The 26781-nt window shown below is 39.2% G+C and overlaps 2 long non-coding RNA genes across 2 annotated transcripts in view; one reads left to right on the top strand and one right to left on the bottom strand.

Annotated features, from left to right (window-relative positions):
- LOC106036254 (uncharacterized) overlaps positions 1-26781 on the bottom strand; it is a 272871-nt gene that overhangs the window by 14784 nt on the left and 231306 nt on the right. Inside the window, exon 12 of the long non-coding RNA XR_010833503.1 lies at positions 25498-25789. This is a non-coding gene — a long non-coding RNA (uncharacterized lncRNA). The remainder of the gene's footprint in view (positions 1-25497; positions 25790-26781) is intronic.
- Positions 256-24973, top strand: LOC106036257 (uncharacterized). The gene is made up of 7 exons (XR_010833504.1): positions 256-413; positions 9988-10055; positions 18130-18227; positions 19774-19927; positions 22744-22810; positions 24017-24089; positions 24733-24973. It is a non-coding gene; the product is annotated as an uncharacterized lncRNA (long non-coding RNA).

The following is a 26781-nucleotide window of genomic DNA, read 5'->3' as shown; positions in this document are numbered from 1 at the left end:
GGGGGGGGGGGGGGGGGGGGGGGGGGCTGTCATCAAAAGCGGTTTAGCAGTTGTATGAAGAGAGCCTACCTTGCTTCCGCAGGATATAAGAAGTCACCTGATATGGCTCATAGGAGAGCAACAGAAACCACCAGCACCCATGTTAAACATACGACTAGTGCTTTACTACCAGTGCACTGATGCACACTTGCACAAAGGAAGAGTTGAAGGTTGCGAAACTAAATCATAGCTCAAACAGATGTTAGTGCAGTCTAAAGCAGTTACCTTTCATAACTTACATTTTCTCCCTTTCCCTTCATAAACTTTAATTTTGTTTTTCTCAAAAGGAGCCTGTGACCTTCCCTTAGATCTTCCATCCCATGACGGTGAAGACCATTGCTGTGTTTTGTAGCTTCAAGCAGATACAAGAAAGAGTAAGTACACCTGCCATTTTTTTCAAAGCCCTTTAGCCTTAAACATCTAAAGCTCCATCACTACACCATTCTCTCCATCCATGGAGAGTGCTCACCTGCTCCTCTGCAGCAGCTTCTACGTAAATCACTGGGAAGCAGATACAACCCCCTCCTCCACCCTCAGGCTTAGCACACAACAGTTTGCTAAAGATTATGCAGCATCCTTGGTAATGCGTGGTTGCCAGGGCATCCTTGTTCCCTAGCCAACTACTGTACTAAGGCTTAACTGGAAGCCATCCAGCTGTGCTTCATTTGGGAACCTCTGCAGCAGTAAAGGGTGTGTTTTCCCAATTTACAGGAGAAATCAGTCAGTTTGTTTCTTTTCTCCTAAAGACCCTAAGTATTTGGGCAAGCAGAAACTTTTCACAAAAGACTGTAAGACAGGGAACCTGTCTTCTCCCTTTTCTCTACAAATAAGAATTTAAATCTTGCTACAGGTAGCTTGGGTTTTGCACTAAACCAGCCAGTGTGGCTCATATCATATCAGTGTGGCACCATGCCAAGGCCAGCACAGGCACAGCGCCACACTGACATGGTGATACCTTCACAGTGGAGCTGGGAACTGTTTAGCTTTGTTCTGTGTGGTGTGGAGGCATTGTCTTGGTTGGGAGGAGACAGGGTGTCTTAGCGTGTTCTGCTGTTTATAAATACCCTGTTCCTCTCAAGATTTTACAGCATTACTGCAACACAAATTCCAGCTAACACTGCATTTAATATCAAGTTTTCTTAGGCCAACTGCATGTAAGATGGAAGGAGCATGATGGCATTAGATAGATTAAAACAAACAAACAAACAAACAAGTCTCATGCAATTTCAATGTGGTGGTGACGTCCAAACAGTTATTATGCCAGGACCAATTCCAGGCTAAAATTCTGCTCAGTGGCTTGAATAGCCTTCAGTTACAGAAGCTGATGGCAGGATCACTGGTGCCAGCAGCAGCTGCAAACTGTTGCCATTGCAATAGCATGTGTCCTGAGAGAGCTCAAGGCCAGTGCATGGACTGAACAGACAGAGGAAGGGTCACAGCAAGAGGACAGCTTGACAGGTCATTATTGCTCGCGCCATGAGTCTTCTGTCTATGAAAGCCTGCAGGGTGTCACTGGCTCTTGAATGTCTCAGTACTAGGACAATTAACGATGTGTAGTTGTGTCCTTAGCTCTCGCTTATGGTAACTTTATAGTACCATTCATGCAATAAGTACAAGATGAAGAAAGGAGCGGGGGATGTACATCTAAATGAAGATGATAAAATTTACAGGGTTTTCTATTCCTGCTTTCCCCCTGGTAGGAAAGGGTTTCAAACACTAAGGAAGAGATAATTTAGATAGGAAAAAAATCAATAAAAGGCAGGTGCCACTATCGTTTCAGCTGTCACTGATACACCCAACAACTCTCATCTATTTGTCAGTCCATCATCTGAGAAGTAATCCAACTTAACCTGTACATAACCTGGAATAAGCAACGGGAATAAACAACGAAAGTTTCCTTTTTGTCTCTCATTATTTTGAGAAGACAAGAAATAGAAGCGTGTGTTTAAAAACAGGAGAGCTGCACCAGCTCAAGTTTTGCAGGTCTCTTTAAAATATTATGCAATTTGTTATAATGGCATCTATACAACAAGCTGCTAAATCAAGCAGCAATGTATAGTCAGATATTGGCACTCTTTTTTATCCCTACTGCTTAGATGTTACCTTACACGCAGGTTGTAGTCTGGGAAAAGCCAACCACGTCCTCTAGACAGGGGAAGTCAAATCAAATTAAAGACCAGATAACATTTAAGGTTTCTCCCTGCAGGATGGGTAAGTCTCACTTAAAATCACTATTCTGAGACTGCAAGCACTGCTACCAAGGTCAGGACAGATGCAAGGTGGGTCTAGGTCACAAAACAAAGAGTGGATTAAATGCTATGACCACAGATCCAGTGAGGGAAGCTTTTAATAGAGTGTGCAACTAGGCAGTGTACCAGGTGAGCTAAGAATGATATGCACAAAAGCAGAGATTTTGCACTGTTGCAGCTGACTTAAGTATCTCTCTCGCATATGTGATATATAACAGAAGTGGCTGATCCCAAAGATATATGTCAGGTAGTTAAAGGATTAAGATGTCTTTCCTGTACTGCATTTTTATATATATTAAAAAACAAACAAAAACTCTCTCTCTCTCTCTCGCTCCCTCTCGCCATAGTGATGCCAATAGTACCTGAACTATACACAACCTAGTTCTGTGAGGGGAAAGAAGAACATTGTAATTGCATTTCATTAGGTCTCCAAATAAATAATACTGTGTCTATACTGTAAAGTAAATACATAAGAAGTAGAAAAGCAATGTGATGTCAAAAGAAAAAATGACAGATGAATTGTAGAGCTACCACAAGCCTTACCCTGATACAACCCAAGATGGCCAGGTCATCAATATTCAGCCCTTGGCATTGCACCTGTAGCTTTAGCATTTCAGATCGGGGGGGGGGGGGGGGGGGGGGGGGGGGGGGGGGGTGGTTCAGTCACTTACTCTATACAAACTCACTGGAGCAATGTGCATGCAGCAAAAGTATTTTTGATGCCAATTAAAGATTAGAAAATCCTCATTTACAAAATGCCCCTTGGTGGGGTATTTCAAAGTAAACTAAACATCTTTTCTATTCAAACTGATGGAAAGAGCTGTATTTCTCAAGTTAGTTAGAGAAAAGTGGATTAAAAAGGTACCCTGGTTGAGGTGAAATGGCTTATTAAAAATGAGATACAAAGCATTTTATATCAGTGCCTACAAGGGTCCATACTAAAGACTATGTCAGGTTAAGGAAAAACAATAGACATTTAGCTAGTCTAAAGTCTCATTTAATATGGTGAGCTACTTGAAATCTTGGTAGCCCTCTTCATAAAGCAAAGGTATGAAAAAAAAAAAACACCACACTTTTTTTGGCCCAATTAAAAAATGTAAAAACAGCATAGCCATTGTCATGGGTCAGTGAAACACAACCTATAAGCATAACACCAAGGTTACCAAAAGAAAGAAATTTTAAAGTGCCACTTAATGTTTTTGAGACCATATGATATCCAATTCTAAAACTTAGAACGTTTTGGACGAATGCATTTTATATACACCTTGTCAGATTGGCAAAAAGCAGCAAAGGTAAATTAATAGGTTAGCTGAAAACACCTGCATAACTTATGGTTTTGCTGGTGAAAAATAATGCAAACAGCATGAACTGATATTAATAAGTGCACAAAATAATGTGTTATCCCGCCTGGTATATATAAATGTTGGCTACACATATGGTTTTTGGATGGCCTGTTGTCATGGTTACCATTCAGCTGTCTTTATGCTTTAGCATGCCCTGTTTTCTAAGGTTGAGGTTCAATTCAAGTTCATATGAAGCATATCAACTGAAGTTTTCAGATGTGGGCGCTAATGTAATGTGCATCATTTTCTGAGAGGCCAACTTGAAATACTTTTGGCATGAATTTATGAGATGTCAAGCACCTTCAGATGCAGCAAGAAGCCAATGCCCTGTATGCAGTGACTGAATCATGCATAATCTGCCAAACAGCACAGGCTGTAACAGTCTTATTTTGAAAAGCCATAAACCTATTTCAGTTGGTATGGGAACTGTTTCTGTACTCCTGCAGGCTGACCTTACCACCATTAGCCACTAAATGAACAATATGATAGACTCTCAGCATCATTACTTATTTGTTTGAAAATATAAGAATGCTTAAGTCTGTAATGTAAAATATAAACTTGATTCCTATGTGTACCATGAAATAACCAAATAGTTTTGATCCATTGAAATGGAAAACTCCATTTCCCCTTTCCTTTTCCAAATTTCCTTTTAAATGTTGAGGGTCCCTTCTAACCCAAGCTGTTCTATGATTCTATGGTTTTATAAGTCATTAAAAAGCCTGAGGTTCAAACCAAAAACACTGAACCTCAGCAATAAAGTCCAAAACACCTAACAAAGGTAATCAAGAATTAGCTCTGGTAACTCTGTGTAGTGTTTGCATTGTCTTCTGCACAAGTGCCTAAAGAATCAGAAGGATGTGTATAACTACTTTTTGCAGTTCTATAGAAACGGATGTCCTTGCTCTTCAAAGTAGCCTCTTTACCTAAAGAAAATCCTTTTCACTGCTTCCAACAAACCACCAGGAACTGCCAAAGACTCCTGAAAGGCTCTTTCCTTCCTTTTCTCAATTTAGCTTTTGCTGAGCAATTGGGAAAAGACACGTTGCTCTTTTTTATAGTGCAGTGCATAGAAATGCAGTCTGCTCATAGGAAAAGTAAACTTAGTGGTAAAGGTTTGGTATAGCCAACATCCCTATGAGTGTATTATGCACAATTTAAGTTAATCTTATCTCCTCCTTTTCTCTCCAGAATAAAATGGGAAGGGAAAGGCTAAGGGGAAAGTTCAAGATCACTGTCCCTGCTTTCTAGGTCCATCTCTCACATAATCTTTTTGCTTTCAGTCTTACCAGTTCTTGACTCGCTCCTTTTCTCTCAAAGATAGACATAAGCAAGCTAGTGTCACCCATTGTGTTCCCCATAGCAGGTCTTCCTCTGGCTTCAGTACCCATATTCTCCTGGAAGTGCTCAAAGAATTAGGTTTATTTTCCTCTTGATTGCTGGGTTGTTAGCATCTTTGGTTTGCTTTGCTCCTTAATGAAATTGTCCTTGAGGACATCCGTCTGCAGTGGGGTGACCCAAAAGCACCTGCTTTCAGATTCTACTCACATATACTTCACAGAAGCAGGTAGGGCTTGATTGTTAAAAAACCCTTTTCCTGTCCAACAGGAAATTTCTGAGGAGCCATTTTAATCAAAAAGGAAAAACTAAAGTGTACGATACAAATTGCAGCATAATTAACAAAAAATTAGAGAACTATTTTAGCATTTGTTCGTATGAATATACACACAATCTCCCATGTACCTATGGGCACATACACAGTTATGAGTACATATATGCATCACATCTGTGGTGCTAATGTCACAGAGGACACATAATATATGAGTTATCATGGCCTTCAGACTGCCTCACCCCCAACACCACGTTATTTATTTATTCATCTTTTGGGACCCATTGAGACAGACAAACAGGGTTGCCAGCGTGTTTAATTAGAAGTATTCGATAGTATTCTTTTTTATCAGACATCTCAACATTATTTCTTAATTTGATCTCACTGTATACATTCTTTGTGGCTCTTCATTTATTTTGATAATAAATCAGCCCTAGAGTTAAGCATCATCAGAGACATGGAGTCGCAAGCAAATTGGATTGAGGGAGGCCTCTTTGGCCCCCATTTCCAACTTCAGTTTATGTTCAGATGAGTGGAAAATGTGTGCTGCTAACCTCAGTGCAGGTCTTCCAGTTCATTGCACAAGTGATACACTTCCATAAACCTGATGATGCAGTCTGTGATCTATGGAAAGAGGAAGAGGGCACTGAAATGAATTCCAGATGCACCTATTTGTTATGCTGTGGGCTCCGGAGGCCTGGCACCATGCAAAATAGCATTTCATAAGTCACTTTCTAGGCCATTGCACGAGATATTAGCAATAACATCACTAAACATGCTGCCTTTGCAGAGAAAGCGTCATCTGGCTTCCCACCACGTCAAACACTGAACTGATCAAGAAACTGTTTGGCGTTACAGGATAAGCCTTCTCCTCCAGTGAATAAGGTTACAACATAGATGCATGAGAATATTTTTATCACAAGCCCATGCTTTTAAACAGGTTATTAGCACAGCACCAGCAGGGGGCCAGAGAAATGAAGACTTGATTTGTTCATTCAAATCAAATAATTATTTACAGCCTAAATGATCAAACTCTGCACTTTAAAAAACAAAACAAAACAAAAAAAAAACACACACACACACACTACAACAAAAGAAACTTTATTCTGCCTCCTTGATGTTAAATGGTAAAGCAGCACAGGAGTGAAAATATCCTGCAGCTCTATATCATCTTCATTATCTTCACTGGTGAAGCGAGTGAGTGAGTGGAGAGGTGTGAAATTCCAGCAGAGAGAAACATGCTGTTTTAAGAGGAAGTGCTGACATGCAGGCTACAATTAGACAAAAAATGACTGCTGACATTTAAAAATCATTACAGAGAGGAAATTGTGAGTGTAATTATGTCATCATTGACACTGTTCAAGTGTGCTGATGCATTTTTGCTGATCAAAATCAAGTGTTTATATTTGTAAATAGAATGCACTTAGCAACTCTATCAATGGAAATGTTCTAGCCAAGAACTAAGGAAAATTGAGCCAAGTCACTTTGACAGAAACTTTTTTCCTTTTGCTTGATTTTCAGTTTTTTTTATTATTATTATTATTGCATGTTTGTTTTCTTTCAAGATCATTTTGCTAACAAGATTGCTTCGTGTTATTGATGACTTTGGATGACTGATTGGGTTTTGTTTGTAGGTGGTTTTTTCATAGAACAATAGGAATGGCTATTCTGGAGAAGGCCAAAGGTCCATCTTTCCAATATGTATTCTACATACAATAGTGGTCCACAGTTAGATGACTACAGAAGGCTATAACAGAACAATAAGAACATATTAGCCACACCAATCTCCCAGCTTCCAAAATCTGCTGCTCAGGGACTTCCCAGACTGCTCAAAACCATCAGAATAATTAAGTCTTTCTGACTCGGTTTAGATATAGTCTGATTCTGGAGTCAGTACGAATGGAAACATGATGTCAGCAGGTGGCAAAATATGTAAATGTTATCATTTACTTGGAGGAGTTTGTTGACTGTGCTAATACTGAAGTCTTGGCACTGCGTTACTTATCACAGTTCTGCCTTAAGCACTGTCACAAATCTCTTACCTATGACATATTATCACTCAATGACAGGGAAAAGCAACCAATCTTTGATATGTACAAATGCTCACTTCAGAGTGGACAAAATATATGGAAGTTTTTGCGTATAGCTGATTCCCAAAATATTTTTTTTTTAATTTTAAATCTCAGAGATCTGGGAGATTATATATACATGCACTTTATAAACATGAAAACAGAAATATTTACAAAGGCCCTTGAGGAAAGTAAGAAAAGGCCCTGTCTTCTGCAAAGAAACGTCCACAACAAAATATGTCTACAAATACTAGTCCTCCTGAGGATGGCATTTTGTTCACAGTGTTCTGGAACATGTTTATGTTGGAAGTTAAGAAAAAGACTAAAAGTATGAACAAGATAAAGGATGCTTAATAATGAGGCACTCCACATTATGAATACAATTATATTGGAAGGCTAAGGCAGACATACAAACATGAATATCGAATGTCAACTATTCTGGTTAAAACTCCCTCTTCCTTCCTCAGTCCACATCTACGCAATTTTAAAATTCCCCTCACTATCTCTTTGTTAGTTTTATAAGAAAGAAATATAAGTCTTGGTTTGTCTTTACTGGTTTTTTTTTTTTTCTTCTCTCTTTTCTTCCTCTCTTTATTGACTTTGCCCTTTGGAAATGGGATTTTTCACAATCCACCTATTAATGTGCTGGGTGTCCTCCTGCAGTCAGTTTGTGTGGGTTTTGGCTTTTTGTTTTTCTGACACTGGGTCCATCAGTTTCTATCACTGTCGTTGTTTCCTAGATGCCAAAAAATATATCTAGTCAAATTGCGTTACCAGAATAATGTCAAGCAACTCTATAGTCACCACATCAGCAAAAGAGCTGCTTTCATAATGTCATTTTATGATTGGAGGAATACTGTAATTCATTTTTAGAGTGATAAAAATTTCCACGTCAAAACACAGGAGTCTTTGTGACATTAAAATAGTATAAATCAGTAGTTAGGGAACAATCTGTAGTGGGTGTCTTGGGAGAGGCCAGTCCCACTGGTATTTTGAATGACTGCTTATTACATCAGGGAATAGTCAAGAAATACACCCGTGAAAGAGCAGGCCACAGAAATATAATTTTATAGAACATAGTTTAGGTAGTAAGACAAATCAGTACCAACACACAGATCTGTACGCTCTATCCAACTGAGAGGAGCGCAGCACCAGTTCCAGATTTCACCCAGAAAGCAGAAACGGAAGCTGTGAGAAGTCCTCTGGTGCATCCTCAGCAACAAGTCAAATCTCCATGGTCTTTGCTTTTAGCTTTAATGATGACTGTGTTTTGTGGGAGATTTTATTTTAATTAAGACAGTAATAGGCATTCCACAGCTTCCCTAAGAAGTTGTATCCATCTACACTTCCAGAGACCTTTACCTGATGTCTAATTTGAATCTTCATTGACATTAACTCTTTGAATACCTACCCTGAAGTTCTTTTGAGAGGACGAATTTTTCAGTTTTTGTGCTTAGCCCCTAACGGAGCTACTAGCCTCTGTAACACAGCAGCCTACGTTTTCTGTATTTAATCTGACAAGCACAAGTGCTGGTCTCAGGGTATTGCTGCGTCCTTCTGCTGAGGCAGAAGGAAACAAGCACTTCCCCAAGTGAAACTGCTTCAGTACTGAAATTAGAAAAAATATTGTAGGCAATAACAAAATGCAATTTCTTGGAGACCAGAGGGACACAATATTCCATATAGTTTACGCTTTCATTACAAAACAATTTCTCAGTCTCTCATTTGCCAAGACATTGTCAATATAGCATGATGCAAGTCATGAGCTCCTGCTCTGATAACCCAATTCTGTAAGCTGCCTCCATTCAAATCACAAAGGTGCTTTTTACAAAAACCAACCAAAACAACCAACCAAAGAAACCAACCTCAGAGTACTCGCCACAGTGAGGCGTGAGCTTCAGAAGCTACACCAAGACCAGGAAATGCCAACACTGAAAGACAGCTGCAGTATTTTTATTCTTGCATTATATATCTTTAACAAAGCCAATGCAAATAGCAAGTATAGTGACAGTATTCAGAAGAGTGATTCTATGGAAAGGCTTTGGTTATAGCAGTAGGAGAGACTATGTGGTACCTATAGTAATCAATGCAATTTTATATCACTTTGTTTTAATGACATTAAATGATCTGCCCTGTCAGCTTTCAGACAGGGACCAAATTTTAAGGCCTTTAACCTTCATTGTGAATAACCATCCATCTCAGTTGTCTTTTCTCATCAGCTTACTGAGGTAGGGGATTTACTAACACACCTAAACAAAACAGAAGGATCACTAAAACAGTGGAGCTCTACTTCTTGATGTTACTGCAAAGTAAACATCAAATAATGGTAACAGAAATGAGGGTTGGCTGATTTTAGTAAACCAACTGTAAGAAAAATAATTATTCTGATCCATTCTACTCTGAAAGACTTCCACTGCACAGCAACAAAAGTACATTGCCATAAATGCCACCGTAGTAATCAGTGTCAAAAACTTTTAGAATCTCTCAATTCCAAGAATGCAATACGTTATTTCTGCTGTACGATGAATGAAATAAACATATGACCAAGGTGTAGATGGAAACATGCAGCAACAAGTCTGAAGGCCAGGCTGAATAAAATATGAACAATTTAAATGGAATAGTATGATTTATCAGCTAAAGATTTTCTTCTGTAAAATATGTTCATCCTCTTCCTCCAACAGTCAAGTCTAACCAAAGAGATCAGCAAATCTGAAAGTGTGGGAGCAGAGTAACAAACCGGCAGAGAATGGTAAGAATAGAAAAGATAAGATGCTATCCAAATTTGATTGCAAGGAAATCTTTTGCTTCTCAAAATACTGCTAATTAGCATTATTTGCTCAGGTTTTATTAGTTAAATTTCAACTGTTATACCTATAAAATCAATTGTGCTGCCTATAAACCTGAATTACGTTGTTACTTGGGATACCTTCATGAACATTTTGCAATGTCTCAAATCAATGAAACATGTTTTTCTATTTTAAAGTCAGAGCTGACAACACCGAATGTAATGTACTATTGGTGCATTTGAATATAACTGAAATAATTACAATATTTTATTTACTGAGTTTTAAATAGTAGTATCCACAAACCAAAATATCGCAGTATTTGATTTCATATGATTTTAATACTTCATGCAACAATTGCTTCTGTTTAAACAATTGGTATTAATTATGCATGCACGAATCATTCATAAACCAGGGTTTTATATCCATCACGACATCAAAGCAGGTTTAGACTTAAAGACACAGATCCAAGGTAGATGGTATAGTTTCAACCTGCAGTTGGCAAAAGCAGCATTTGCAGTCAAACAGATTGGGAGGCTTCGATGTTTTAATGCCAGGGCATTTGTAAACCTGGTAAGCTCACTGTGCTCAGATATTGTAAGTCAGTGTTGTTTATAGACACCAAAATATGACAGCTAAACGTCTGGCTTCTCTTAGCATCAGTTCATCTGCTTTTGCTTTTAATTAAATGGTGAAAATAGACATTGGCACCCCTGGTGAAAATGGTCCTACCAGAGACTGAAAGAACTGTAATTCAGCCTTAGGAGAGGGTACTGGGCAGTGGTAAGGCTTTAGCTTAACTATCAGGTCCAGTGTTGAACATGTCTTCCACAAAGAGGGAAGTGAAAGGTGAGAGTGCTACTGGGAAAGAGCTCTGAGAAGAACCAAACATACAGAAAATAAAACTGAAAACATAAGATTGAAAAACTGGAGATAATTAAAGTGGAGAAGAGATGACTGGGATAACAGTCTGTGCACAGAAAAGGCTGGTATAAAAACAAATTAATTCCATCTCCATGTGCTCAGCAGATAACGAGACAAGTAATAGCAACATAACTGACAACAAGAAAGACTCACGCTGGAAGTTAGGAAAAGCTTTCTAATGATAAGAACGAGCACAGACATAGCTTGCTTTCTGGAAAGCTACAGAGGTACTGCGTTGTGAAGGTTTTAAGAACAGGCTAGCCTAACATCAATCAGAAATGAAGTAGATGTGCCAGGGCCTGTGCTGGGGCAGTCCTACGTGACCTCTCGTGCCTGCAGCATCTTAAGCTTTGTAGAATGCAGAAAGTGCTCCACACTCCTGCTAATCTACACGTGCTTGCAAGGACTGGCATTCAGTAATTCCCTGCAGCTCTGCACCCTAGGTAGAGGTGGTATTTCTGCTGTCTGTGTTTTGTTGGGACCATACACTGCTTCCAAATGAGTAAGCGGAGATGAGGCACTTCCCTGCTCAGGGCGCTGCTGGCACTGATCTGGTACATACGGCCAGTGTACAGCTCTGGATTATATTATTGAAGCACAGCCGTGGTAGGGACCTTTTAAACACCTAAATCCTAATTGTACTTAGACCTTATCCATCGTGTGTGGGCCAAAATATCAAAAGGCCATCTTTCTGTGGGCTTCAGTGATGTCTTCAACTAAATTTGAAATATTTCCCAACTGAGTGTCGTGTGAGAAAGTTGGGTTGCCCTCTCCTCACAGTGAGATAAATCACAAGTGATGCCACACAAAGATGTATGGTCTGAGACCATGACAAAAACAGAGTAGATGAATGAGCTTCATTAGAACATATTTGTCACTGTAAGAGGGTGGGACACTAAGATCTTTTGCAGCCTTGATTCTGATTGTCTTGAAAATGTCCTTTTCTTTCCAGTTTACATTGGGAAAAGGGGCAGCATGCCCTTCAGATATGCCATCCCACAAAGCAAAGTTCACACAGGGCTTCAGTGTGACCCTGGAAGCTGATTTATGTCTTGTGTCTATTTTAAGACCAGGATCTTCCTTACTCTACCTTACAACACTCTGCCAAATTCCCTTCAGAGGTGCATTAAACAGACTACCTTTTGGGCTACTAGGTCTAAGGAGTAAGTGAAATTAAAAATGGCAGAAATAAAAGGAAAGTCAAATTAATAAGAAAGCCTAAAAATATTTTAAAAATCAGTATTTCAAGAGACAAAGTACAAATTTGCAGAAGAAAGTTCATAAGTGGTGTAAAGAATTCACCTACATCTTTCTTTATCTCGTAAGAGAGTGCCTCACTTCCTGCTGAGAAGAACACCTCTAGAGTGGATCACAAGAAAGACCCACCAGCCTACTGCTGGTACTGGCTAGGTGATTCATTGCTTTATTTCACAGCAGCTGAATATCTCTGCCTTTGATGGCCTGTTTTCAGCAGTCACTTTGTGCAGGAGGTTTTAGAAAAGCTTTTCAAATCACTGTAGAATAAGTAGGAGTATGCCATGGGTACACTTGTAATTAAAACTAAGAAATATTCCAGTTCAATTATGAAATTTAAGCTACAAGCACTGCAGCTGAAGTTTTCAAAATATGCTCTCAAAATAAAAAGTCCTCACTAAATGCCTCTTGAAAGAGTAAACAGCCAGCACAGCTTTGAGCTTCACTTTGTGCTTCACTTGCAATAAAGTTATCTGACCCAGCCTCACACCTCCCAGCCTCTAACTCTGCAACAGGTCACCACAGCATAGTGTTACATGCTATAACCTTGCCCTGCCATTCACACTTGATGTGGTCACGGCTTGATTTCTAATGGCGTGCTAGGACTCCTGGCCAAATTTCATTGCTAACGGGGGGAAAAAGTCAGCCTGACAAACTGTGTATTTCCAGTGCAAGCAAAGGAAGACAGATTTGCCTTTTACTCCAAAAATATATTTTTTGTGTGTATGTACACACACATATGTTTGTATATATATATATATAAAAAATATATATACACTCTCATATATATGTATATATCTTGCGGGATGAAGGCTTCTTTATGTGGCATGTAAGACTTATAGTGTCCTGAGAGAAAAGCAACCAGCTGCAACTCAGGCAGTCAGTTCAGTGTGAGCACACCGAGTGAGCTATCATATACATGATCTTTCAGCTGCACAACATCCCATTCATCAAATGATTCAAAAATGTAATATGTTAAGGTGGGAAAAACAGAAGCTGCAGAGACAAGAAAAAAATCAATTAGCAGAAAAGCTTAGAAAAGAAAAAAAAAAAAAGCTTGAGCAAAATCACCATGTTATCATTTCAAGTTCCTAAAGCTGTCCCAGCCTCCTTTAGGGTGATCACAGAGCTAGGTAATTCTTTGTATTACAGCAAGAGTACAGGAGTCTTCTAGTCTCCTAATTAGGCACTGATAATTTAGCAGGAGACTGCAGGATTCAAAGTATACAAGGTAGCACTAAGCACAAAGTTGGCTTTATATCCTTTGCCCCACACCCTTGCCCCACCAAAAATTTCAGATATGACAAGCCTCAATTTTAGGAAAGAGGCTGTTATAGTCTGCAAATAGTTTCCATCCTGGAAGAAGACGCACCCAACAGAATTTAAACAATGCATGCTGCAATCTCAGTTACAGTGGCATAAATTAGGATCAATTCCACTGAGGTCAGAACAGTTATGCCAGCGTGAGACACATGAGGATCGAGACCAATTAACTGCAATAGAGTTAATTCTCATCTACTTTAGCACAAATCAGAATCTGGTCCCTGGCTTTCAGCTGGATTCAGTCCATGCAGTGGGCCAAATCTGCTTTTGAATTTCAAAAGAATAGATATTGAGAAACTGATTTTATTGGAACTATTCCCAATTACAGTACTGAGACTTCTGGCCCAGAGACTACTCAATGTCCACTGGGCTGTAGCCAGCAGTTGAGGTCCCTTCGTGCTTTGGCCCAGGTGGACCAGAACACTCAGAGCACACCCTGCAAAAGCATTTCTTTGTCATCTGTGGTACTGCAGGTCAGACCTATTTTTGATCACAATTATTTCTCACGTGGATGAAGGCGGTAATTCCAAAAATAAAGCAGACGTGTGGAACACACTCATCTACCTAGTTCCTCTCTCACCCCCAAGAATATTTTTTTGACTTGTTAACTACTGGAATTTGATCCTCATGTAATACAGGAAAAGTGTAACAGCGATACCAACGACCTTAGTAAAGTGCAAGCTGTGAATAGCCCTTGTGAAGTGAGCAGCCTGAAAAGAGATAAATGTTGGTATGCCAGCTGTTTGCTTCTAATGCAGGTGAATAGCTTTAGAAATATTTAAACCAGTTGGAGTGCACTCAACTCCAATCTTCATTAATGGGAAAAATAAAGTAGAAAAGTAATAAATCATAAGAAGTGCAACAACCACATATACTAACATTTAACAGCAAAGATTCTTCCTTCAAGTTTCTCTGCTCTCTCTCTAGACTTAGTACTCCTCAAGTTTCCTTCCTGCCTGGTTACACATGAATTTTGCATTGTACACCTCCTAAAGGAAGACCATGTCTTTCCAGAGATGAGGAGGTGGTACGTGGGGACCTTACTTTGTCTAGGGAACTTCAGTACTGTCTGGATGTCACTAGCATTACCTTGCACATTTTTGCCCTCCCCAATGGTCTTTTCCTGGTCAGTCAATATAAGCAACACTCAGGAAATTCACAGGACTGTTCCTCAGAACAACTTTTATCAAACTACACTTCTCAGGCTACAACTTCATAATTTACAGCTGTTCTTGTAAGGCCACCTAGACTCTTTAAATGTTCATAAATAGCAGCCTTGAAATGAGGAAAAAAAAGGTTTTAGGCTTTTTTTTTTTTTTTTTTAGTTCAAATGTGTAATTGGGGAGTATGAAGACTCTATTGTCTCAGCTTAATGATTAAAGCTGGAAAAAGCAATTTTATGCATGGGTATGGGAACGTCTCATACCTCCTGAAGCATTTTGTACCTGTCCTCTCAACATGCAGTCCTTCTGGAGGATTTGGACTTGGCCTCACTTTGCATCTTTCAGCTGCATTCCAAGATTACACACTGTGATAAACATTTTTCTAGAGATGCTTCTTGTAAATGGGAGTTAAGTCCTTCAGCAAGGCCTCTGCAGAGCTGGTGAAGGGGAAGAAGGATCACAACAGAGCAGGGAGGATTTTTCACACCAGCTGGAGTGAAAGGTCTGTCTGAAGCTTTCTCCTCACAGAGGTTTTAGGAAATACCAATGGCACGAGCAGTGATTTAGGCAGGAACAGAAGGAGGAAGCCTAGCAAACAGCTACAGAAACATTGGAGAAAGGCATACAATTTAAATTGACACTCATGGAAGAAGAAGACTAGCCTACTTGATGGAGAGGAGGAAGCCGCATCAGCTGAAGGATCTGGGGACTGTCTGCCACCTCTTCTTCCACGTGGGTGAAGCAGCTCTGCAGAGCTGGGTGCTCTCCGTTACAGTAGTAATTATAAGGTGAGTGAGAAACATAGCTGCATACGATCAATTCCCTATTAAGCATTCTCTCCTGTTATTTAAAGTTGAACTGATGCAGAGCTTAATGACTCATGCTTTCTGACAAATAATAAATATACCACACAAATGAATTTCGGAGGGAGCGGTACACTTCCTGAATTTGAATGGAATTTAGCAAATAGACTAGATGAAACAATGCAGAGAAAAAAAAAGTCAAAACACTTCATTTTAGTATTTTCAAAATGGAGCGTTTCATTCTAGAACTGCCAAAACACTTCCATTTCAAAACAAAGACTTTCGAGTGTCATTTTTAAATTGGCCTAAATTTAAAAAAGAAAAAAGCTTTGAAATATGTGAAACAGCCCAAGACCAAAAATGAAGCCACTCCTTTGAAGCTGAACTAAATATTTTGGGTTGAACAAAAAAAGATACTTTTCCTGATTATTTTTTGTTTTGCCAACAATTATTTTTAAATCTGGATTTGAACAAAACCAAAATAAAATTCTGAAAAAAAAATAGTTAGAACATTGACCAAAATTTCATATATCGCAAAGCTCCAGCTTTAGGTAACCTAGCTCTTAAGTATGCTTCTTGGAGTTTAATGGAGCAGTCAGGCCCATTACTTCCAAAAAGCTATTAGAGCATATTGATTTATTTTTAATTGGAAAAGCTGAAGGGATTTCTTTTTATAATGGTGAAATAACAGAGGTTTCATCTGAAAACTCCTAGTCAGAAATACTCCTCTAGCCATGTAAATGGAGACTTAGGTGATTAGGGACATCGCTGTGGTGCTGCATCGGAATGAGCGCCCTACTGAGCCTGATCCTGGAACCCAAACTGCCTGAGCATCCACACTGCCCTGGCTTGCTTGCACTTGGGCTGTAGCCTTGCACGAGGAGAGAGAAAGCAGCTCGCATCCAGATTCTGCTTCACACAGCATTGCTGCCACGTGCTGCAGCCATTTGGCCGCAGAGGCTCCCGTCCCTACCTGAGTACAGCCGTGTAAGGGAGTAAAGATGTGGCGCTTCTGAGCCCCGTCACAGAGAGCATGAAAACAAAGCACCAAACTGCCATCCTCCTGAGAGGTGCAGCAGCAGCTCTCCAATCAATACTTTCAACCAGAAATATTTGGCTTGCAGGTGTTTGGCTTTCTGATGAATAGCCCTAATTTTCTACAGAAAGCAGATACTCTTTTTTTTTTCTGAAGAAAACACTCTCAAAAAATTCAATTTTCCCTTTAAAGAACAGATGGCGATAGAAAATTTTTAACCTATAAGATGTAACAACACGCATGATTTTTCTTCCCCAAAACAATCTTTTCTGCATTCTGCATTGAATTGCTACAGAAAATTGCACTAAATGTCACTGACTCTGAGCCGAAAACATTGCCTGCTTTTTCAAGCTCTAACAACAGATTTATTTAAGATGTTTCCCTGTGTGAACCTTGCTTTTTCTCATATTCTGAGCCTATTAGAGGAAGGCCAACATACCACTGTATTGCATCTTACTGGATATGGTGATTGTGGCCCCATGCCAGCCAGCTGAAAAAGAAGGTTGCTCATAAAGACCTGCAGACACAAAGAACACAGAACGGGTCACCACGGTAGAGCAGTCAGGTCTGGTACCTATCTTAGAGGTACAGAATGATCAGCAAATGTTTAATTACCAATACATGTGTGCAGAATTTCTAGAAGGCTTTTACTTACTCGCTTCCAAAAGGAAAAAAAAATCATCTATGTCCTGAATTTGTTATGATTCAATCAGCGAAAGAAAGAAAAGCCAGGGTTGGAGATCGCCCCCTCCCCACTATCTATCACAACAGGTTACCATCCTTAATTTTACCCGACTGTGTCATATTGTGACCAAATATTGCAGGCTTGATCCTTAACTTTGAAGTTTTTCTCTTTTGTGGAATCAAGCCAGAACCACAACATTTTTGAAAACGCAGTGTTTGACTGAATTGAATGCAGTTTTCTCTGAGAGAGTAAAACCAAACAGAAAACTTCTACCCTTTCAAGAGATTTTTTTTTTTAATTGTCTTTAACCCTTTTTCTTTGTGTTTATATTGGCATTTGATTAAAACTGCAGGACATCCGAATCAAAAGATTATTTTCAAAAGACAAATAAGGAAACTTTGATGATTTTTCTTCAAATATCTCCTATCATTTTTTACAAATTCTTTCCAGCTTTGGCTTGACATTGTAACACACTTCAGGATTATCTGAAAGCTAATTCAAGTAGATTCAAGTAGATCAAGTAAATCAACTTTACTTTGGCCCTGCTTTCTATTATTTTCATGTGTCAGTATTAATTGTATTTAAGTATTCTCTTTAGGAATATTTGAAATAAAATAGAGGTTTTAGAGATCAAAATCAAATATACGCACATATATACGTGTGTATACACATATGCATAGCCCTCAGAAATTATTCATTAAGTTGTAATGTGTGTTCAACTAGCCAAATACAATAAACAAGTCATTCATTACTTTAAAGTTCTAATGACCTTAGTGATAACTTTTCCTGAATAAAGAATGCAAACTGTAGCCACAGCAAAACTTACTGAAGTTTAATTAAATATTTTAATAGAGTTATGCCTTTTTCAAGAGAACGCCACAGAGAGAGGTTTCAGCGGTTATATGGAGGAAAAGAAATTCCATATCAATAAATATGTTGGCATCTACCAGGTAAAGTGTTGTAATATTTCTCTGGGTGCAATTTATCTCCCACTAATGTGTTGGACAGTTTAGATTAACACCACATGCCTGTTAGTAGAATGAGTTGGAAACCAATGTAATACTGAGAGTTCATTCCATAGTATTGTTTTCCCAGCATTTCCAGTATCCCCAGGTTACGGGTTGATGGTATGGGCAGAATAATGAAAGAGGAGGAAAAAACACAGGGACAGGTGGAAGCACAGAGCGAGCAGAACCACAGGGAGGAAGAGAGAAAGAAAGTCAGGAAGAAAGTTACAGAGAAGTTATGGGAACTGAAGAACAGGTAATTTTTTTGGTAGAATAAATAGACAAGGGGGATTGTCCAGTGATGTTGAGGATATGATGGTGTTCAAAAGCGATGGCAGTAAGTCAGAAAGGGGAATGGTTCTTCTGGAGATGTGGTAAAGAGGATGGGTAAGATGAATTATTTCTACATCTAGAGATACACAGTAATGAATGGCGTCACCACCACAGGCAGGAGGTCTGGTGTGAGAGAAGAATCAGGCAAGCAGGAGTATCAGAGAAGTTACTGCTCACTCTTAGAGGACCAGAACTAGAATGTGTCCCCCGTGCTGCTCCTAATGCTGTGTCACTATGTGAGGCACAGTAAGGGAAAAGAAAGGAAGTAAATAACTTGCCTTTTAAGTCTACATGTCAAAAATTATTCCCTGACTCTGTTTATACTGTAGTTTTCTTTGCAGTCAGAATTAAAGTTTGCTTATTTGTAGCAATTTTTGTTAATCGAAATAATCTTTTAAAATTATTCATTTAATTAGTAGCAATTTGTATTAATTGGGGTGATAGGCCTAGCCATTGGTTAACCTTAAACAATAGGCATATGTGCCTCTCCATCAGCAGATGAGTTACTGAGTTACACAGACATGGACTGAGCTTCAGATGGAACTCCAGAAAATTGACTCAAAACAATTTCTATGGATTGGCTTCTTTAGATAAAGGGCAGTGATGAATGCTCCGTTATGCTAGAGGCAAAAATGTTTTTGTGGGGGGAAAAAAAAAAACACCACCACCAAGTGGATAGCCTCTTTTCTTCATAGACAGACACAAAGTCTCTTTACATTGTTTGCTGAGAGGAGCTCTGGGCTGGTCCGTTATTTGTGAAAATGGTTCATTCTTTTTCTTCATGGCTTTTCTATTTGAGAACCTAGGACTAATATCAATATTATTTTCTGTATTTCATGATGAAATATGCTCCTACTAGTGGAGAATGCTGGAGTAAACAGCACCAAAGAATGCAAAAATATTTGCAGGTGGTTATGTTGTTTTTGAATAAAGTATGGGCCAGAAACATTGCAGACAGAATCATTGCAATCCATCTCTGGTAAAATAATGACAAAATACTCATAGTTACTCAATTAAAAATACCAATTCAAATACCAATTCAAACTAAATGTTATTCATAACAAATGGTTCAACTAGCTGAATCCATGGTGTGACAGTGACAGCTATAATGAAAATCAGTGATGCTGCAATTTTTTTTTTTTTTTTATCCTTTCAGAGACTTCATAATGTGTTTTCAATTAGAGGCAACCCAGCATTCAAACACTAAGGGACATTTCTGTGTAACCAGTCTGCTGCTGCCTGGTACCAGTATGAGTTAATCCTTGAAGATCTCAAACCCCCAAGCATGACAAAGCTGCAACTCCAACACTGTAGGTTTTCCTGGAGGAAAGGTATTTTCAAAATAATAATAAAAAATAGTATACTGTCAATAAGAAAGTCTAAATAATGGTCAAAAATCCTACAAACAACTGAGAGGTGAGGAAAATTTAGGCTCAGAGCTGAATTGCACAGCTTATATGCAAAGATTTCTAAGAAATGTGATTTTTTCTCAAAACTGAAGAGAAGCAGGGATTCAATATTTTACCTTGCTTAGATAAAACGCACATCTGAGAGTTTGACTTCAATCCTAAACTAGCAGTGAAACAAACAAAAAGAAGTAAGAAGGGAGGTGTTTTCTAACTAAGTTGCATAAAGCTGCCTTGCCAAAATTACCTAGTGTTGTAGCAAGGCACTGACATAAAGTTATGCAACTGAGTCAGGTTCTTGGCTGCAAGATTTCCATCCGAAGGCAACTTCCTCTTGATTGCAATAATCCTGAAGCCAGCCGGACTGTTTCCTTAGTGCATGGGGTAAGGGAAACAGCTCTAACTGTGTGTTCCTCTGTGTATGAAGGTTTCACAGAGCATAGAGGCTTGCCTGCCAACAGAAATAGCACCCACAAAAATGATTTATATTCAAATGGTCAATAGTTCAGGAAAGGATAAGAGATTTTCACCATAATTCATAGACTAGAATTTGGAATAGGTAAGAAGAAATAATGCTCGATTCTAAATTTTGATCTGTTTTCTTTCCATTACTTTGGTTTACAATTTAAATTCTTGCTCCACAAATCTTCAATGCCCTTCAACACCTGTGCGCAAACCAAGGGGAAGCATTAAGTGTTGGTCAGGCAGAGGACTCTGGGGCTGGTGGCTCCCAAGCAGAGAAAGTAAAGTCAAATCAGAACCTGTATCTCTTTGTCTAGAAAGTGCAGGGGTAATGTTTCCAAGCAAGATTTGTATCCTGCAGTCCTAAACAATGACTTTGATCCCAGTGATTGTCAGGAATGTAACAGGGTTTGTCCCCCAGATAATGTTATATTTTTAAGGTGCATAGATATTTACATGCATAAAACAACAAAATTAAACTTCAGTAGTAAAAGAATTAGAGAATATAACTGAGATCTTAACCATAGGAGTGGTCCCATTTATGTCAATGGAATAATTTTGCTGTGATAAGGGTTTAGAGAATTAGGCCTGTGTAACAACCATCTGTGCTCCTTAGGTTTTATCCTTAGATAACATTATGCTCTAGCAACAGAAAGAAAATGCCACACTGACAGGTAACCCAACCTATTTCCAAACAGCATGCCAAGTCACTAACTACTTGGGTGTGACATTTGACTGCAGTTGCTTTCACACTTTGATTTATTCTGCTGCTCTCGTCAGTGCCCTGTTTCCACTGTGCAAATTCCTGCAGACACATTAGCATGGAGGCTGTCACATTGCTTGTCCGCTTGTCACAGCTGAGCTCTCAGCTATTCAGCCAACACCCTGAGATTGACCCCAGCCAAAGTGGCAGCTCTACACTCTACCTTCTGCATTAAATACATGGCAAGATGACCCTTACCTCTGCAGCAGCTACTACAGCACACACCAAAAACCTGCTCTTACTGTAAAAATATATCTTTATTAAGACACGAAGTGTTGAGTCTTCTTCAAATATTTAAGTTTTGTAAAGTAACCTTCACTACGGTATATTATTACTGTTATTTTTACACTTAATAAGTTAATCAAATTTACTGATTTTCCCTTACAGATGATTAAAGGGAGGCTTGGGCCAATCTGTAGGGTCTGGCATGGCCCAGTAGTCACAAGAGACACGGTGTCTTTTTTAGGCAGCATTCTGCCCACACAATAGCAGCAAATCAGTTTCACTCAAAGAATTCATGGTGCAATGCTGTAACCGTTTTTTGATCAAAGTGCTGCAAAATCATGATGCAGTTTAGTATTTCTGTCTGGCACAACATGTCAAACTTTGTTTTCATTTTATTTTTTAATTGTTTAACTTGCAAGTCAGAGAGACCTTTTCCTAAAACCAAAGAGAAAACTCCTTTTGCATTGAGCGGCACAGAGGTAAGATAAGAAAGCCTATCAGCAACTTCTGCCAAAACATATTTAAGGTTAGCATCACAGTGCTTGGCTTGTAGCGCATCCTTATTAAAGACAGGCTTGCTCAAGAACTTGTGCAGTGAATTAGATTTCTAAAAAAGAGTATCAGAGGAAATAGCTAAGAAATGAGATGCCAATGAATGGAGTGAGACTTAGGCACCTCTGTATTTGTTTCCCTATGGCCTTCTCAGATACAAACTCACCTCTGTATTTGTTTCCCCAGGGCCTTCCTAGATACAAACTTTCTCATGGAGTCTCATGTCTGATATGGTGGGAGAGGATTTTAGTATAATCAGCAGATTCTTCTCAGTCAGAGCAAGAGCTTCCTTATCAGCTGGGTGCCCTAAGCACTTGGTCACAGGCTGTCCTGAACTGACAGACAGGCTCTTTTCCTGTTAGGGCATTTTAACCCAATCTGAATTGCTAAAGAGTCACTGACCCAGATAAAGAAGCACTGCCAAACTGACTGTGATGGCTAGGGCGCTCCCTGTCATCTCTGAAACTGTGATTCAAATATCTACTCCAGAGTGAGGTGAGGAATGTCTAGGGCACAGAAAGAAAGAGAGACACAGAGTACCAAGGAGCAGACTCCACCCCATCAGGAGCTTCAGCTTGAGACAGGGTGCCTATAAATTTGTTAGCTGATGGTCAGCTTTAAAGACTGATCCAAAAGCACCACAAGAGAACAACAGGACAGTTATCTGTGCAGGTGTACTGCGTATCCTCACGCTGACACAAACCCTCATCTCTTCCAGAAGGATTTCTGCTGCTTCCCAAGCTGACTGTAAGGGAAAGGTTCACCAAGGAGGGGAACTGGCCAAGGTGAGTCTAAACTGAAAACACTCTATCAGCCAGAGAAATCTGTACAGTCAGCAACTCCAGCCAACATGCCTACCAAGTCTTGGGGAGAAATATGGTGAATAATTTCTGGATCCAGTTTAGTACTACTATAACATCAGCATGACATTTCAGGGGTTTCAAGTAACTTCTGATCAGCATAAAGTTATCACAGCTGTTTCTGTAAATTCAGCACTGTAACATTCCTCCCATTGCCTCCTATGAATGATGATGCAGCACAGGACATGTTGTCGAAACGAGATAACTCAAAACCTGTGCATGCACACTGAGACTGAGCTCTTACTGTCATGTCCCTGTAATACTCAAGAAGGAAATAAAACACCAGGAGATAGTAACATTGACTTTCAGAGCAAAAAGGGCAGCATGAAAAGATAAAATTTTGCTAGAACTGGCTAAGCTGGACCTAGAGCTGTATGAAGCTCACAGCTTTGGCTTACCTACCCTTCAGGAAAAATTGCCAGAAGGCAGGTTTGCTTCGCTTGATTTGCCACCAACAAATTTCAGATTTAAGTTTGCTGGAAAATCAGATTATTCAAACTTTGCCATGTCTTTTCCCTTGCTCATTATCAGCCCACAGTTAACTTCCTGCTGACTCTGACAGCGTAGAGGACCAGTAATACCATATATACTCAGAATCATCACACAAAAGATTTCAAGAGCAAACAAGAAAAAAGACCTAGAACTGACTTAATATTCCCTACTACCCGAGTATTTCTGAGGTCATTTACGTGCGCTAAAGAGATTATACAAGGTTTTCTGGCCCTAAAGGAAAGACTTGGAAGAATGAAGGACTTGAATGATTGGTGGGATCTTGAAAGCTGCAGACACATGCCCACCAGCTGTGATCTTTGCTTTGTAAATACACTCCTCCCATCCATGCAACAGCATGGCAAAGCAATCATCTCAGGTTAGGTGTGAGAGAACTACCTGTACACCGTGCTGTGCCAAGATAACAGAAGTTACAATGCTGTGTGTTTTAGATAAATTGCTTTTTGGTGTAGAAACTCATGTAATCATTTAAACCAGAGTTATGCTGGATCATATTGTGGCTGGATCAGGTGAAATTACCATGCATTGCTCTCTTATCCCCTTGCACCATTTTAACAGAGCTTCCTGCAGTTTCTGTGCCTAGAGAACCTTTTCTCAAGAATTCCCATTTCACTCCTGCAGGTCAGGAAAGTGACTGGAGACTGTCATGAGTGAAACATAGTGGTTGGCGTAACACAGTGTTCTGAAGTGTCAGGTAGGTTCAGCATGTCTCTTGGAATAATTTAGCACTCTGTGTGCAGCCATTAACACAATTAAATCCTGAAGAGGAAGGTTTTGCCTTCCCAACATAGAGTTTTGTTCCAACCTTTCTTCATGTCCCACGTTCACAACCCCGTATGACCAAGAACATGTTTTTGGAAGAACATTCTGTCTCCCAGTTGTTGCCTATGAACAAGTACTGTGGTTACCAGCCCACTGCAGCAGCGTCAGTAACTAATGCCATTCCAGAACATCATGCTACTTTTTTCAGATGACTATATCATGCATTTGGCTTGTACAAAAAGTACTGTTCAGTGAGAGATGTAGCCACTAGAAAGAAATTTTTTAAAAAGAATGTTTACATTTCTTAAAAATTAAGGTATATGACATTTTCCTTTGTCTATAAAGAACACAAGGTTGAATAAAGTGTTGTACCATTAATGAAGTCAAAATCTTGTTGAAAAATTATCATAAAGCCTTATCAAATCATTCATATTTCAGATTTTCTGTAGAACCCATCCTATTCTTTAAGATGTATGATTTGTGTAAGAGAATAATTATTATTCACCTCTTTTTCTGAAAATTAAAATCAAAAAAATGTATATAGATCAACAAGTTTTTCTGTATCTTTTTTACAGGAGCTGAATCCATTGATTATATTAGATGTGAATTGTTTTCCTTTCCTGGCCACTCACCAGCAGTGTGGAGAGCAATTCAAATCATATTTCCATGAACATTTAGCAGCTGACTAAATCTGCTAGCTGCAGATTACCTGCCAAGAAGACACTGCAAACAAACCATATACACGTTATTATACACCTATTTACATCTATGGAACAGTCTAGTTTACTTTTATCCATACATTTATATCAACTTTCACAGTGCTGGAACAAACCATCTTCAACAGGCAGTTGCTTCAGCAAATAATTTGCCCCCATTTGCTAGCTTTGCAGGATACATTTCTTGGAGAATGGGTGGTAGCTTCCAGTAGCTTTGTCTACCATTGATGCACTAATGAGAAGAATTAATGAGTACTGAAAACGTAGTTCAAACACAGTACAACTTTCTTCCTTGTCCACTCTAGTAATATAGACAAGATAGATATATTCTGTGTCTGATCTTCCTAAGGATGTTAATTTCCTACTGATATTATCCTGGTGGGTGAAAATAGTAATTACAGTTGCACTTATACTGCAATGGTATCTTCTTTGCTTATTGGCCCTTTTAATCCCACACTGAAAGAATGGAGCTTTCAACATCACAACAAAGCAGTGCTGTAGCACCACAGTAGGTATTAAATGTCCACATCATTCAGAGCAACGAATAGGAAAGTGAAGTAGTTATGAGTTGGAAGATGACTGAGGAAGAAAGTAGAATTCAACACTGAGAAAATGAAAACTTACCTCGAGAGCTAAGTTACCTTTCTGAGAAAATACTGAGTCCCTCCTTTGTATGTGAAATAGCTGCTTTCCACCAGTTTTCTCTGTCTTGGCAAAGCTGCGTGCTCTACATCAATTCTTCTTGTGTCTCTTGTCACCACAAGATGTACATCAGATCTATCTTCTGTGGCCTAACAGTTATGTTGTGGGCACCAAGGATCACTGTGTTTCTCCAAAGCAATGGTGTTAAGCATGATGTACATCACCTGCTTCCCAGCAGAAGGCAGCTGGCTCTGCTAGAGCTGTATCATGAAGTCTGGAAGGAGAAATTCTTAGCTAATGGAGAAGTACAGTAAGTGCATATCTAGACACACTAATCTCAATTTAGGCATCAGTTTTTCTTCAGAACAGCAGTAAACCAAGTAGAGCATACCCATACAAAGACAGTGGTACAATGACAATGTTAAGAGTAGGGCATTGTGGTGAAAGCAACCCAGCCCAGAGACACTTATGACTAAATGATTTCTTAGTGTTCAAAGACATTCTTACCTTATAGTATTCAGGACTCACTTATAACTCCCTGGATCAAGGCTAAATTACGAGGAAAGATGTGACCCACTCCAGAAGTGATGGTGGAAATCACGGCACTTGAGTAACTGACTATCCCAGTTACAGCTTCCGGATGTTCCAAGCTACATGTATTTAATTGCCAACCTTGATTTTACCTTTAGGAAAAGTAGCTTGCATACATGCATGGTCCTACATCTCCTTGTTGCACAGGCGAGGGACCCAACTCTACCTGATTTATCAGCTAACTCAGGTAGTAGGGACAGGGTCCAGCCAGCTACAGGACTGAGTCTTCTATACAGAAATATTACAAAGTGCTGGGTCTCCTTGGCCCTTTCCCTCCACCTTGACATATAGTAGCTAAGGAACCTATGGGTACTTAAAACTGCAAAAAAAGTCTGCCAATAATAATTAAAAAACAGGTTAATTGAATCTGTGGTAGGAATGAGAAATAGGATTAGAGATGACACTTAGCTCTAGACGCCTTTTCCAGGCTGTAGAAAAAAATAGAGCACAGTTATTTTTCCCACAGCCTGAAGACCCATGTCCTAAATGTCATCTCTAATCTTGTTTGCTATTTCTAGTGTATATTATACAGCACTGCTAGTGCCACTAAAGTTAAGGTGGTGTCAGTGTTTCCATTATAAACCCCCTATTTTCAGAGGTTTGTAACTCAACCATAAGAATTTTTCTCTGGGCTGAAACTTGGCAAACAAGTTAAAGGACTGAAATATATTTTTT

This window comes from Anser cygnoides, chromosome 9 (genome assembly GCF_040182565.1).
Source record: "Anser cygnoides isolate HZ-2024a breed goose chromosome 9, Taihu_goose_T2T_genome, whole genome shotgun sequence".
Lineage (NCBI taxonomy): Eukaryota > Metazoa > Chordata > Aves > Anseriformes > Anatidae > Anser > Anser cygnoides.
This window is presented reverse-complemented; position numbering and strand designations above follow the sequence as displayed.